Below are 10,665 nucleotides of genomic sequence, written 5' to 3' on the forward strand. Positions count from 1 at the left end.
CTCAACTGTGACATCCTCCATGAAGACAGAAATCCAAATTTCCTGGCTACCAGAAGTAAATGAAAACATCTTGCAGCAATAGCAAGGAAAGAGTTGCATTCTAAAATCTGTCAGCAATGTGGTTTGTGACTCGGGCAAATTACGTAACCACTCTTAGTCTCAATTTCCTCATCATCTGCATAAGGATGAGGTTATCAGAAGGTTCCTTCTAATTCTAAAAGGCAGTAATTCTGCCAATGTACAAAACCACTAAATCCTAATACAATTCTATGTTTGGTACATGCTTACATATTCTGACAGTCAGTGATATTTGGTAATAATGTTATTCCCTAAATATATATATATTTTTTACTTTAAAAGCAATGTCAACAGACAAAAATGACTATTGTCAGAGGGATGATGATATTTCCTTTAAAACCCAAACTCAGATTTAATAACAAACACCTTCATTATTATAAACATCAAAACAAAAGGAAAATCATACGAAATAACAAGTCTACCAGTAAGAATTCATCTTACTTTAAAAGTGTGTTAACCCTGCTGCTAACACCACCCAGTGTGTCATTGGTGTGGCCAGAATAATGTCTATCACTGTTAGTACAACAGCGAGCAGCACCGAATAATAGGTCATCTAGAGCACATGCTGAATACATCTTTTCTAAATAGTTCTAAAGAGTAACATTAAAGTCTTAAAATGGTTTTTGATAGAAATTTTATCTAATAAGAGCCATATATTCCTCTGCCTTCTTAAAAGAGACACTTTAAACACAAGTGTGTACATTAATCTCATGCTGTATATAGACAGATGCCTCTTCACATGATCAAATTTACCTGTTGGAAGATTTCAGGACGGCATAGTGACGCTTGCAGGGTTTACTGATGCTCAGGAAACTTCGTCTCCCAGGCCTTCAGAGAGATGGGTGTTTTCTTCTTTCCTTCTTCTCTACTACTCAAGAGTCGGCTCCCAAGGACAATGGGATAGCCACCGCTCCCCAAACATAGTCTCCAAGTGTGATGCCCTTTTAATAATTTTAAGAAAAAATTTCAGTGTGATGGCTGTTGAGAGTGATAAGACAATATTAAAACAATCAGTAGGAGAACAAGCGCCCAGGGCCTTGCAGGTGGCCACATGCAGTACCTTTCTGTTCTAGGTTTCCCACCAACTGACCGCAGTGACCCAGAGCCAGTCAACCCACCGCTGCTTACACTGCACCCATGTGTAGCCCTCACAATTCTAGTAGCTGCACCAGTAATACTTCTGTAGACTCCCATTCTCCTTCCTCTTTTACTTCCATTTTTCTCGTCTCTTTGGTCTCACACCGATTCCCCACATGGGGCTTCCTCAACAAGAAAAACCAAGTCTTATGCAGATATTGCTGATTAACCAGAATACTCCTTTTAACTAATCACAGTACATTTTAAACTAATTATTACTGTTAGCACCTGTTATATGCCAGGCACTGAACTCATACACTTACATGCATTATCTCAATTATTACACCAATGAGGAGGAAGGCACCATGATTATTTTACAGATAAGACAAATAAGACTTTGATTTTATTTTAAAAACCTACCCTATAAAATCACAGTGTTGAAATTCAAACTTCGATCTGCAACCCTATGAGAGACTGCCTTCACCAGCTGCAGTCAGTCACCCAGGTCTCTGGCTTGTCTAATTCCTAACGAGTTCTTCCTTCCTGCTTAATTCTGAGGATGCCCGAGGTTCCAGACAACTGAAGCTTTACCTTGCTAAGCTCTGTAAGGCAGCATCAAGGGAAATGTGCTCTGGGGCCGTTACTCTCCTCACACTGCAGTTAACTGTGCTTCCAGAAGCGACAAGAGGCCTGTGCATCTTCACGACCAGCCGGTGGGGCATGTCAGTGAACTCAGACACACATCGCGGTTCTACAAGAAGATGTAGTTCTCCCTGTGTGGGGATTTGGGGCCATGTAGTGTCAAGAACGTTGGCCTTATCAGTGCTATGATTTATTCAGTTGAGAAGATCAACTCAGCCAGGGATAAATAAAAAACACAAAAAACCCAACGGATGTCTAAGATCCAGCCAGCACATCTCTGCCTTTAACAGGCAGACAAACGTGTAAAAGCTACAAGTGCTTTCTGTACACCATGTCCCCACTCAGTGGCCAGGCTCCATGCCATGTGTGAGGGAGACAAAGGAGGAAGACCACAGCCCACGCCCTCCACAAGGAACTTAGTAATGAACGTTGTATCAGAAACAGACGAATTGATAAAATGGGATTACTGAAGGAGCTGGAAGGAAGGGTGGTCAGAGAAGGCTTCTCTGAGAGGGTGACCCTGAGAATGCACCAACCACAGGGGGCACCACTGAAGAGCAGTCTAGGAAAACTGTCAAAGGGGAGGAAGCCAGACGAAGCCTGGAATGTTGAGGAACAGAAAGGCTAGACCACACCTTTGTGCTAAGGCGGAGAGAGGGTTGTTCAAAGTGTGCTGAAGAACCAGGAAGAAGTCTTGTGGTTGATGGTAAGGAGTTCGGATTTTACTTTAAACAAAATATACATGTATTCACAGTAACTCTGACAGATAGATCATCCCCACCTTAGCCCCACATGAGGAGTAAGGCTCAAAGGGTTTATATAATGGGTTCAAGGTCACAAAGCTAGTAATGTACACTCTTCCCTAAAGACCTAACACCTCTAAAACGTCCTCCGTGTGCAAAGGGAGAATGGAAGTCTTAAATGACTTTATCTAAGTCTGTCTATTCTTCAAACATTAAGGAGACCAACGGTCACCCAAAACAAACGTCACAACAAAGTAAAACGTAATGTTTGTATGAATCATCAAAGATGACTCTGAAGTTGGTTTAAGGTAAAATGTGCCCTCAGTCCAAAAGCCTTCCCTACTTACTAGCTAAACCAACGTGTTGTGCAGCATAATAAATTAACCATAAAAATATTAATGACAATTTCACTCTCAATACACTTTAAAACATGTCCCACTGCTGTTTCTCTCTCTCTCTACCTGGACGACTCTTTCAATCAAGCTAGTCATACAAGAAAGTTTCCCCTTTTTATGACATATACTAATATTATAAATTTCTCCCTTGCAAAAGCAATAATTTTACAAAATTACCCAGGCGCCACAGATGTGTCATTTCCAAAAGTGGAAGAGGTCAGGGATGAGGACAGAGAACTGAAATAGACAATCTTTGTTTCCCATAAAATGCAACAAGCAGAAAACAGCAAAAGGTGATCTTTTTAACTCTTGGTCATTTACCTACCTACCCTTATTAAGTATCAAAATAGATGCATACACACTCATTAGTTATTCGAGATTATAAATAACGTGGGGTATTTGACCTTATACTTCAGTATATTTGTGTATGTGCGTGTGCACCGATCCATTTTGCATGACTGTGTATTTTTAAGCTAGCGATAACAGTAACTGCCACAAATTCAGAAATGGGCGTAACAGTTCCCTTTTCTGGAGTACGTTATGACTTTTAAATAAGATCACACAGGCACTTCTATGAGCAAAATAAAAGATAATGTTAGTAACAAAAAAGTTTCCTGAAAACTGACCACAGTGGAGAAAACTACCAGAGTTTTCTCTGCAGAGTGACGTTACCCAACAAGACAGGCTTAAGAAGATGCTTCCTTCTGTTCCCTAAGAAGAGGGCCATTAAAGGAGCACTCAGGGACTTCCCTGGTTGCACAATGGTTAAGGCTCCGTGCTCTCAGTGCAGGGGGCCCGGGTGCAATCCCTGGTCAGGGAGCTAGATCCCACATGCATGCCACAACTAAGAGTTCGCATGTTGCCACTAAGGAGCCCGCCTGCTGCAACTAAGCCCCGGTGCAACCAACTAGATAGATAATTTTTTTTTTTTTTTTAAAGGAGCACTCGGGACCATGAGATGAGTAGGAATCCATTCAGTACAGCTGAGTTTCCCTCCCAGGTCATGGCACAGCCCAGGTTGGCTGCAGCCCAGGTCAGTGGCACCCAAACCCTTTCTCTGCCACTCCCTGCAAGGTGCTATGGGGAGGGTGCTAGGTGACACCAAGAGTGTGCCCCTGGGTCCTGCAGACGCCGTGTTTAAGGCCTGCCCATCTTCCCACTAAAAGAAGGGAAAGGGGCAGCGCCATGTACTTCCCATCAATTCAGGAGGTATTTAAAGATCATAAAAAAAAAAAAAAAGGAAAAAATGTTTCAGAAGAGATGAAGGGAGCTGTAAAAAGGGTAAAGGTTCAGGTGAATAATCTGGGTGATCGTACCCAGACCAGTGGAAAGCACTTGCCAAGTCACAGGTGAGCTCTTCTAAGTGTCCTAGTTAAGCCCAAGGTCAGTGGGCCAGCTTCCCCCAAGGCAACAAGGAAACATTAGGAACAATGTCGGAACCAGAGGGTTGAGGCCACATCTTCTGTGCTGTATATTCTGGAATGGCTTCCGAAACTTACCCCATCCATGCTACCTGATGCGGCACTGAGAAATAAATAAGAAAGCGTGGGGAACGGATCACAGGCTATGTTTTCGGGTTTTCTCTGTGAAACGTGATAAACAACCGCCATTCATGTTTCTAAACAAAACTGATTCCCCACAGCACTAAACAGTCCACTTAAGATTCATTCATTCAAGTAAGCTAAGTAGATTTTATGTTGTGATATTTGTTAGGTTAACAAAAAGTCAGGATAAATGTACACCTACTATGGTTGAGATAACCTCAGACATTTCATCTTGAAGTAGACAGCAGTTTACTTTTGCTTGAATACACATATATCTTTATTCCAAGGAACACGGTCCACGAAGAACATATTCGGAAACCATTCACATTATAATTGTGATTACTACGTTCTCCGTCCTCATACCCAGTAAAGCGGCATATCGCCTTTTCCGGGGTAGACGTTCACGAAACATCTGCTGAACTGAATTCAACATTATATATTTCATTACCGAAAGCCTGAGCTCCGCCACATATTCCCACCTGGCCCTGAATTCCAAAAAGTACGGATGGCAACCCAAAATTCCACATTCCGACTAAATGCTAAGGTGGCCTACAGGCGACCGCACACATTCCAAGTTCTGCGCCAGGACCTGCCCCCGAGAAATGTCAGTAGTTCTGACCCAGAATGAACCACAAAGGTGTACCTGAAGTTGTCAACACCTGAAGCAAATTGAAAATCAAGGCCCGTCTCGGGGGCGGCTTGACATCTCTAGTCCCCACGCCCGCGCGAGCCCGTGAGGGTCCGGCGGCGCCTCCACGCGCGGAACAGACCAGGGTCTCGGCCAGACGCGACCCCCCGGGGTACGGCACGGGCGCGGCCTACGGCCCCCAGCCCGCCCTGCGGCCGCCGGCCTACAGCCCGGGGGTCCGAGCACGGCCGAGGGGCTGCGGAGCGCGCAGGCCCCGCGCCGCCGCCCCAGGCCTTGCCGAGCCCCGGCCTCTCCCCGGCGGACTGCGGGCAACAAAGGCGGCGGCCCGGGCCCGGCGCGCGCGGCGGACGAGAGGCCGAGGGGTCCGGCCGGCGCGCGGCGGAAGCAGGCCTCAGTCCTCCCCAGCCCGGCTTCCCGGACGCCGCTCCCCGCCGGCCCGGCCCCCGCCCGCGGACCCGCGGAGGCGCGCAGGGCCTCACGCCGCCGGGACCCTCGCCGCTCCCCGCCGGGCGGCCTCCCCGACCCCCTCCGCGCCGGAGCCGCCCCGCCGGCCGGAGGAGAAGGGGCACCGCCGTGGCCGGTTCCCCGGGCCGCCGAGGAGAGGGGGCGGGAAGCCGAGCCCGGACCCAGCCTCCAACTCGGCTCCGCAGACGCTCACCCGGCGGCCGCCCGCTCCGCTTCCTCGCCCAGCGCCGGCGCGACTGCCGCGCTCGGCCCTCCTTCCCGCAACTCCTCCTCCCGCCTCCTTCCTCCTCCTCCTCCTCCTCCAGGAGGGGCGCGCCGGGCGCCGGCTCGAGCTGGAGCCGCAGCCGAGGAGCCGAGCCGGCCGCTCCGCGCCCACCACTCGGCCCGCGGCGCCGGCGGGCGTCGGCGCGGGGGGGGTGGGCCGGTGGGGGCGGGGGTGGGGGCGTGCGGGGCGGGGCCGGGGGCGCCGCGGGGCCGGGGGGCCGGTCCCCGGCTCAAGTCGGAGTCCCGGCATCTGCCCGCCCGGCGCGCCCCGCCCGCGCCCGCTGGCTCGGACGCTTGTCCGGTGCTGCCTCTGCCTTTGCAGCCTCCCCGCCTCGGCGGCCGGGCCGACGCGGAAAGGAAGATGTCCTCGGCCCTCGGCCGCCGGCCCTGCCCTTGTCCCTGCGGTCGGGCGGCGGCCTCCACGCGGCCGAGGTCCGCTCACCTGGCGCGGTGACCCGGGCCCGGTCCCCGCGGGGAGGGAGGGACGGGCGAGCACGCGCGCCCGAGCAGGGCCAGGGAGGGAAGCCCTTCCCCACACCTTGTCTAGCTTAACCGTAGAATGTGCTTATTAAAAGAAAACCTATTCCTTGTTTCAAGCCATCTGCTTTTCCATTGAGTCCTTGTTAGTGGGGTTTTATGCAGGAATAGTTCACTATTGTTTGCGCCGCCGAATTCCAAGGTAGTGTGACGTAAAGTTGCGTGTTGGTGACTTGACTCATTTCTTTGGAAATTGGCTGAACCGTCCCAACATATAGCAATAACAGCAAATTGGATTTTTGCCAATGAGAAGCAACAGGAACATTTTTATTTCTCTTTTCATCAAAGAAAAGTGATTAAAGTGCATTAAAATCTAACTTAAGCTCTTTTCTCTTGTCCGCCATCCTACGTGCGGTTGAATTTGCTCCTCGCCATGTCTTCCCACAAGACTTCAGGATCAAGCGATTCCTGGCCAAGAAACAAAAGCAGAATCGTCCCATTCTCCAGTGGATTCCAATGAAAACTGGTAATAAAATCAGGTACAATTCCAAGAGAAGGCATTGAAGAAGAACCAAGCTGGGTCTATAAGGAGCCTCACATATGAAGTGGCACACATTTACGCTATCAAGGTCAATTCTTACCGTATCAGAACATCACTAGTGTCTGGAACAGCTGCCTGTGTTTGATGGGAGAAATGGAATGGCCCTCTCCTCTTTTCTTGATCTTTCCTCACCACTGCTCACTGTGTAGCTCAGTATTAAATATGTGAAACCTTTTGTTGGAAAAAAAAATCTAACTTAATAATTGTTGGCTTTAAAACTTGTATTTCTTGAATAGTATGGACCTTTTAAGGAGGAAACAAGGCTAGGGAAAAAAGTCTTAAAGTTGTTCCAAGGTGAATTTGTAGCTGAATTATACCTCAGTTAAGCTGTTATCTTTAAAAAAGTGCAAGTAATTGATCTTAATTCCTATAAATGTTGAATATATAATTCTCATCCAAACACAAAATGATTAATAATTTAAAAATTGGATTGCCAGGTGATTCAATTGGTTTGTATGACTGAATAGTATATATAAGGTTGATGTCATTTGTTATATGTGATTCACCAGACCTTCTGTCATCTTCAGTTCTTAGTTGAATTTACCATTATTGTTACCCTGATTTAGATACAACTCAATTCTCAAATATCTAATCACAGTTAATGTTGACTGAAATAGAATGGTCAGAGAGCTCAGTGATAATCGTAAGTGGTAATTAGAAAAGAAGCAAACTTTTCAACCCACCCCTCTTGTTGTAAGCAATTCAGAAGGAAAAGACATGGGACAGATTGGAGTATCAGGGGGCTGGTGTCTCCTTATATGATCTAAAGAAGGCCAGCTGGGGGCCGTCAGCAGGGCTTGATAAGCACTAAGCTAGCAGTGGACTGAGCTGACTCCCAGGAGACAGGATCAAGACACGGGCTTCTGAGTTTGGCAGAGCTGGTCTGGCATCTCAGCTTCGACAATTCATATAGTTATGTGACCTTAAGTTTCTCAGTTGTAACTTCAATGTCTTTGAAGAGGGGGGTGGGAGTGGGGGAGGGGGTTTTGATATGTTGATATTAAGTATATTAAATAGTTGTGAAGATAATGCACAAAAGTGGTCCATAATGATTGTTATTACTATGTAATGTATATTTTATGTACATCTGTAATGTACATTTTATATACATAATGTGTATTTTACAGGCAAAGCATTTAAGTAGTTTTTGGTGTATATTATCTACTTTATTTTAACAATAATCTATTTGTAAGGTCAGTGTTATCATCGTCCCCACAGTACAGGTGAGGAAACTGTGGCTTCTTGTGTATAAGTGGTAAATAACTTTATCAAAGTCACACAGCTACTATGGGGCAGAGCTGGCATTCAGACTTAGATCTCTCTGACTCCGCAATATGAGCTCTTAACCACTAAATTGAAATAATAGTGATAACTACGTGAATAATATAACAACTTTAGTGTAGAGATACTAGTGGCTAAATATACCATTAAAATCTCCATGCTTGGCTGAATTCCAATACTTTGGCTGCAGACAACGCTGTCTGATAGATACACTTGCTGAAAGATGGTGGGCTTCCCTGGTGGCACAGTGGTTAAGAATCCGCCTGCCAATGCAGGAGACACGGGTTCAAGCCCTGGTCCGGGAAGATCCCACATGCCGCAGAGCAACTAAGCCCGTGCACCACAACTACTGAGCCTGAGCTCTAGAACCCACGAGCCACAGCTACTGAAACCTGTGCACCTAGAGCCTGTGCTCCGCAACAAGAGAAGCTACCGCAATGAGAAGCCCGTGCACCTCAACGAAGAGTAGTCCCTGCTTGCCTCAACTAGAGAAATCCCTCGCGCAGCAACAAAGACCCAATGCAGCCAAAAATAAAATAAATTAATTAAAAAAAAAAAAAGATGGTGATGGCAAAAGGTCCTATTGAAAGTCTATCCCCTTAACAGGGGCAGAAGAGCATAGTTCTACCTCTTCCTCCTAAAGTCATAGCTTGTAGAGCCAGAAAGAACTTTCTGGATCATCCTCAGCATCCTCATTTTATGGAGGAGGAAACAGACTCAGAAATCATCTGACTTGCCCAACCAACAAAGTTAAAAATAGTTGAGTCATGACTTGAACTGCCATCTCCCAATTTCAAGTCTGGTTTGATTTCTAGTATTAAACTTCTTCCAGGAGAGGAGCTCAGACTGGAGAAAATTGGGAGGAAGCAGGATGGGATACGGCAAGCAGCCTTCCAACCTTGTCCTGATATTCACGTACATCCTCGCCAAAAGCACCCTCTGGGCCCCTGCGGGAAAGCTGTCCAAGTAAGCAACACTCCACGCTCTCAGCACCCCTGTCACCTTCCCACTGCCATTCTGCTGCCTCCTGCCTTCCTGCCTTTGAGGATCAGAAGTCCTCCACTCATTCGAGGTTCCCTGTTTGGTACTTGTACTGGATTGAAGAGTGTTCTTCCTGGAATCTCAGAGTGTGACCTTGTTTGAAAGTGGGGTCTTCACAAATGTAGTTAAGCTGGTCAGAGTGGAGTAGTGTGGGCCCTTCATCCAATTTGATCGTTGTCTTTATAAGAGGAGAACAGACACAAGAGACAGTCATGCAGAGGGAAGACTGTGTAAAGACGATCAGGGGGAACCCCAGGAAGGCAGAGATGGCAGTGATGTGCCCACAAGCCAAGGATTGCCAGCACTGCTGCCAACACCTGGAGGTGGAACGGGCGAGGAAGGATCCTCCCCTACAGCCTTCAGGGAGAGCATGGCCCTACACACACCCTGATTTTGTACTTCTAGCCTCCAGGAACAGGAAAGGAGATATTTCTATTGGGTTAAACACCCAGCTTGCGATGCTTTGTTGTGGCAGCCACAGGGAACTAGTGCAGGAGTCCTAGGCCTGCCTGCCCCTCCGTCCTCACCCCTCCCATCCACCCACCTGGAGGGCCTGTTCTCTGGAATGAAGTCACTGAAATCTCCTCCCAATCAAAGCTCCTCCTCATAGAGTTCCCCAATTACTAGAGTCACCATGGTTCCAGTTTGCCCAGGACAGTACCAGGTTATAACTATTGTTCCGGCACAAATGTGAATAGTGCCACCTTTCATCCCAAAGGTGCTCCTGTTCAAAAAATAAATTCTGTGTTCACCCTGCCTTCCCCATAAAGTACAAAAGAGTGACTCAGTTACTTGGCATTCAAAGAGAGAGTTGGACCCAACCCATTTCTCCAGCCCCGCAGTCCACTGCTTCCTCATATTACACTTTGCCCGGCCAAGCTGGGTAAGTCCATCTCCAGACAGTCCCCACCCTGTGCCTTAACTCGTGCTTTTCTCTCTGCCTAGAATGTTCTTCCATCTCACCCCTGCCACCACACACACACACACACACACCCTCTGATTATTTCTATATATTGAAAACCTTACTCATCATCAGTCAATGTTCAGATTGTCAGAAACGATGTCACTCTATATAGAAACCCCACCTTGGGTTTTATAGCACAGGTCATACTCTACCCTGAATTGCAACAATTCTTCTCTCTTCTCCTTTGAGTGCAGATGCTTTGTCTTATTCCTCTTTGTGTTATGCGACTAGTACCTTGAATGAGATTTTTTCATACAGTAGGGACTCAAGACATCTTTGATAAATAAATATGAATATTTCATTCCTCTCTCCATCCATCTGAGAACAGTCCTTAAAGGTGCACTTTAAGGACTTCCCTGGTGGCGCAGTGGTTAAGAATCCCCCTGCCAATGCAGGGAACACGGGTTCGAGCCCTGGTCCAGGAAGATCCCACATGCTGGGGAG

At 47.3% G+C, this 10,665-nt stretch overlaps 1 protein-coding gene across 5 annotated transcripts in view; it reads right to left on the reverse strand.

The window, feature by feature from the left end:
* SOCS6 (suppressor of cytokine signaling 6) overlaps positions 1–6,322 on the reverse strand; it is a 34,195-nt gene extending 27,873 nt beyond the window's left edge. The window contains exons 1-2 of one of the 5 annotated variants that reach the window (XM_067698855.1): positions 6,300–6,322; positions 832–1,019 (exon numbers count right to left, since the gene is read on the reverse strand). The gene's annotated coding sequence lies outside the window, so the exon portion shown is untranslated. The other 4 variants (XM_067698852.1, XM_067698853.1, XM_067698854.1 and 1 more) reach the window with 4 other exon arrangements.
* Between the last annotated feature and the right edge of the window lie 4,343 nt (positions 6,323–10,665).

This window comes from Pseudorca crassidens, chromosome 12 (genome assembly GCF_039906515.1).
Source record: "Pseudorca crassidens isolate mPseCra1 chromosome 12, mPseCra1.hap1, whole genome shotgun sequence".
Taxonomy (NCBI): domain Eukaryota; kingdom Metazoa; phylum Chordata; class Mammalia; order Artiodactyla; family Delphinidae; genus Pseudorca; species Pseudorca crassidens.